Genomic DNA, 5625 nt, shown 5'->3' on the forward strand with positions numbered 1-5625 from the left:
CAGAAAGAAGCTTCACTTACCAAAGTTGACAACAGCACTAATCTATGGGCATAAACATAAATATGTTGAAACTAATTAGACAGTTGCCTTGGGCCTATGACCTCTCCAGTCTCCTCTTGCAGAGTATTTGATCACACTGTGAACCCTGAGATTTACTGAGAAACCCTGTTTCTAGTTGCAGTGTAAGCTCAGCTCTTAGCACACACCTTTAATCATCTGGGTGGAATATAGACACAAGCTTAGTACACATCTCTAATCCTAAACAATGAAGGTAAAGTTACTATGTAGAAGGAAGCACTCATGTTTGAAAGTGATGTCTAATTGAGTGGCAGACAAAGTGATGAATCAGAGAAAGATTTGACAGACTAGGATATGCCCAATTCTCATGAAAAGAGGTAAAGGGAAGCTACTTAAGAGAGCAGTGCAGAGAGCAGAAAGGAAGAAGACAGCAGTTTTATGAGGACAGTTATAGAGAGACAAGTTGAGAGAGAGAACAAGCTAGATTCAGGTGAAAACAGAATGAGCCAGAGAATGAGAAGGAGTTGGGAGATTAGAACAGATTGTTAAAATTAATTTGAAGCCAAGCAGAGCAATTCAGGAGAAGCTGATAGAAGCTAAGAGAGCTTTGAGAGGAGTTTGAGCCAGAACAGCTGAGTTCAACTAGCCAGCCAGAGTACAGAAAGAACAAGAAAGGGTGAGCTTGTTCAGCAGTAAATCTCAGAGGCTGAAAACATTTCTAGGCCTAGATAAGGCTAGAAGCTTCCAGAACTAGGCCTAGGTTGGCAGACAGATGCTGTAAGCCTCAGAGATAACAATTAGTACAGGAGAATAAAAGTTACTTTTACAGTCTTCAGGTTTTTTTTTCAGGATAAACGTATTTATTTGAATCTACTGTTTCAAAGGCACTCATTTGTTGAAATGGTAGGAACTACCTTACACTGTCCTAGAGAGAGGAAGAGAAACAGAGGGGGGAAGGAGGAGGGGGAGGGGGCGAGGGAGAGGGAGAGAGAGAGAATGAGAGAGAGAGAGAGAGAGAGAGAGCTCTGACAGCTCATTATATCTAAGACACATAGAGTTGTCAGTCTTCAGTTTTAAACTCTCTCTCTCTCTCTCTCTCTCTCTCTCTCTCTCTCTCTCTCATTTTTTCGAGACAGGGTTTCTCTCTGCAGCCCTGGCTGTCCTGGAACTCACTCTGTAGACCAGGCTGGCCTCGAACTCAGAAATCTGCCTGCCTCTGCCTCCCAAGTGCTGGGATTAAAGGTGTGCACCACCACTGCCCGGCTTCAGTTTTAAATTTTAAAAATATCTATTTATTTAGTATATGGTGTGTGCGGCGTGCCTGTGTGCATGTGTGCGTGCACATGTGCACATGCACACAGGCACGCACACACACACACTTTTTACCAGATAGGTCCCAGGACTATGACTCAGATTGTCAGGCTCGACAGCAGACTTCCTACAGAGCTCATTTAGTTTTGCACTCACAACTCTTCCGCTTCAGTCTCCACAGTGCTGGAAACACAGGCAAACACCACACACCTGGCAAGATCATTCCTCTTGTTTTGTTGGGTTGCTAGGGATTGAAGTACGGTCTTGTGCATGTTAGAAAAGTACTCCCCTACTGTTTACACAGCTAGCCCAAATATAAGAGAATTATTAATGAAAGTCTTAGAGAATCACAATCTTTGACCCTTAGGTCCTAAACTAGTAGCATCCCTTTCATTCTATACTAGTCAATATTTATTGATCCTCTGTTTTGTGTTAGGCACTGTGCTATAGTAGTCAATTACAAGTGGTCTCACTCCTCATGTGGCTTAGTCTAGTGCTGGGAGTTAGCAAACATTTTCCTGTAAAGAACTAGAGAATGAATCCCTTAGGGTAGGGGAGCAAGAAGCAAAATCAAGAACACCGTCTAGGAATTTATAAGAGGAAATAGATTTTCATAAGCTCTTTATTGAAAAAGTTCTAAATATAACAGCATTCCTTTAATATAGAAATTTAATAATATAGGTTTACTAATTAGAAGGATGGCATACTTTATTAAAAGGAATAATATTTCTAATAATTAAGATTCAGAGTGAGTGGGCTGGAGAGATGGCTCAGAGGTTAAGAGAACTGACTGCACTTCCAGAGGTCCTGAGTTCAAATCCCAGCAACCACATGGTGGCTCACAACCATCTGTAATGAGATCTGATGCCCTCTTCTGGTGTGTCTGAAGACAGCTACAGTGTATTCATATATAATAAATAAATAAATCTTAAAAAAAAAAAAAGATTCAGAGTGAGTATTCTTGATCAGTAATTCAGTTGCAGATATTAATAGATTAACATTCATCTGTAATAAAAATTTTGCATTTGATCTTTGAAAAATTTTCAAGATAAATAAATATTGTCATATACTTGTATCTGTCCACAGGGTATTATTTTAATTCAGTAAGCTAATCCATGACAAAGTATTTATACAATTCTATTAGTTTATACTTTAAATTTTTTTTATTTGTATGGATATTTTACTTGCATGTATGTCTGTGCACCACGTGTATTCAGTACCCACAGAGGCCAGATGAGAGTGTCAGACACCCTGGAACTGGAGTCACAGAAGGTTCTGAGTTGCCATGTGGGTGTTAGGAATTGAACCCAGGATCCTCTGGAGGAGCATACAGGGCTCTCAACTACTGGGCTATCTCTCCAACCCTCATTTATACTCTTGATGTTTGTTCTTTTTCTTTGGTGCAGGAAATCAAAGACATGTATCTTGTAGCATGTCCCTGCACTGCAGATTAATAACCTTTAGTGCAAGTTTGAATAGAACCTTTTTAATTGTACAGTTGCATTGATTTCTAAAATACAGAGGATTTTGTACTTGCATTATGACTTGGAAAATGCTGTTGCAACTGTGATTGAGCTTGGGAAATGTACTTGCTGGAAATTTATATTCGAAGGCGGACCTTTTAAAACACTTATTTTATTCTTTGAGGATTTTGTACATATATCCAATGTATATTGATTATATTCATCACTCATTCCCTCCAGCTCACCTCACTCCCAACACATTTCAGTCATGCTCCTACACACACACACACACACACACACTGAATAAATGTAAATCAAAAATGAAAACATGAACATCACAAAAAGAATCATTTATCAAGTATGTAGCAGAAGATAATTCCAAGAAAATGGGTGTTCTTTAAAAGATGCAGAGGGTGGTGCTTCGTCTTCAGAAAACTTTCTGTCTCAGTCGTGAGCTCTAAGAACTTTCAAGTGCTGAGCTGTAAAACTCCGGCTGGCAGGGCTGGCAGGGCTGGCAGGGCGAACCAGAAACACTTGGTTTCAGTCTGAGAAAAGTCAGGGAACTGACGGTTCCCTCCAGGGGAGTGAGTGAATGATGATCCTCTCTGCTCTCAGGCATTTTGGAGCCCTGGGCTGTGAAGAGGACATTTCTTCAAGATGTCAGGGTGAGATGGGAGTGAATGAATGCTCAGGTAACTGTGCAACAGGTAGTATGTTCTAGCCTGATACTCACCTGTGCTGGAAAACAACTCTGTGTTATGGCTTGCTATGGCAACCTTGCTTTGACGTGGAGTGTGGGACACACAGTGTCCCCAGGATGCAATTCTATTCTTCTGTCAGAAGACACTATTACCAGACAAGTGCCTTGGGGCTTGTAAATTACTTTAGTTCAGGCCCTTGAGTTGTAAAGGAAAACAAGGAACTTTTAAAAAAAAATAGCAAGCCCACAGAAAATTTAAGCATGTCTACTGTATCTTGTAATTACTTTCAGACACTTAGATCCAGTCAATAGATTCTCCTTCCCCATTTCTCTTAACCCCTTTCTCCCTTCTTCCAAATCTCACTATGTAACCCAGGCTAGCTTTGAACTTGCACTTCTCCTGCCTCAGCCACCCCATTGCTGCTGGACTTAAAGACACCACTCACCATGCCCAGCTTGCTTGCTGCTTCTTAGTAATATTGCCTCCCTCTCCTCTCCTCCCTCTCCTCTCCTCCCTCTCCCTCTTTCCCTCTCCCTCTCCCTCTCCCTCTCTCCCTCTTCCTCTCCCTCTCCCTCCCCTCTCCCTCCCCCCTCCCTCTCTCTCCCCCTCCCCCCTAATCTTGGCACTATGGTTCATACTGGCAACTTCAGCACTCAAGAGGTTAAAACAGGAAGACTGCCATGAGTCTAAGACCTGCTAAGGCTACACAGCATAGTGAATTCCAAGACAGCTTGGGCTAGTGAGTAAGACCTTGGCTCACCTCCTGCTGCAAACAACAACGTGAACATATGAACTCCTCGAGCAACCAAGGCAGCCTACCCACTTCCTCAGAATATGGCTTAGCTCCACACACTTGTTCAAAAACTGGATTTTTATCTTTTTTTACAGCAAAACCGAAATGGGCTTGTTTCAGGAAGCTTGTCTTGATCACACTAGACCAATGGTGTTTTGGTGGTGCAATTTCTCAACACTGAGGGATTCCCACACACTTAATATAGATCTCACTCTTGGTGGAAGGTAGGCTGGTAACGATGCCAGCCTTTACAAAGACTCTTGGTCCTTGGTGTACCCACATATCTTTGTCTAGTTATTAAGCCAACGGTTAATCTAGGTTTTATAGTGAAGAAATTGAGTAGATTTTGTTTTTTTTATTTAGGTACTGGGGATGGGACATGGAGCCTTACACATGCTAGGCAAGTACTGAGCTATATATACTCCAGTCCACTGAACAAAGTAACAACCACCTGAAGTTAGAGGATTTTTATGATATAGAGATTATCAAGGTTGGGTCTGATGTAATCAGGTAAGTTAGAGAAAGTACAGTGCATTCTCCTTGAAGAAAAATGTTCAAAGTATGAAAAGGAGCTAGTAAGAAAGAAATATTTGGTTTGTGACTAAAAAGGGAATAGGTCACATAGCAAAGAATGGAGGTAGCCTGTGGGAGCTGGGAGTGGTCCCAGTTAATAATGAAATAGGACCCGGAGTCCTATGGCCACAAGGAACTGGACTTGAACTGCAGTTTGTGGCACTCAGTTAAGCAGTGATAGAAAGCAAAGCTCTTTTTGCTGGCTGTGCTTTTGCTATTTTCATGTGTGAAATAGAAGACTTCAAGTTCCTAGATGAAGGGAAAGGATTTTTGGAATTTGGTTCGGTAACCCTTTCCCACCAACAGCCATAATATGGCACTGTCAGGGACACTTGCTTTAATGGATATATATGTTGGGGTTAATGGGGGATAACACTTGTTAGCCAGGAAGGTACAGGTAAGCACCTAGTAAAACCACTACTGTTAGTATGTTGTTCCTGTGCACCTGATGATTTCTGGACATCTTTGCATGACTGTTTCATCACTCCCAGGAGCTCAGGAAGTCCCACTCAAAATTTCCTCTCCCAAATGTGTCCTTCACCCTTTATTCCTAGTTCCGTTAACAGCCACTTCAAATCTTTCAAATCTCCACTTCTCTTGGGATTTAAAGCTTCAGGCATGTTTGACTTCTTGCCACCACATTCAATTTAAATGTATTGCCAAGTGCTCTTTATTTACCTTGATGACTATAGAAGACTGGGCTCTCCCTAGAGAGAGAGAGAGAGAGAGAGAGAGAGAGAGAGAGAGAGAGAGAGAGACTTTCCAA

This window comes from Grammomys surdaster, unplaced genomic scaffold (assembly GCF_004785775.1).
Source record: "Grammomys surdaster isolate TR1022 unplaced genomic scaffold, NIH_TR_1.0 222, whole genome shotgun sequence".
In the NCBI taxonomy this organism is placed as follows: domain Eukaryota; kingdom Metazoa; phylum Chordata; class Mammalia; order Rodentia; family Muridae; genus Grammomys; species Grammomys surdaster.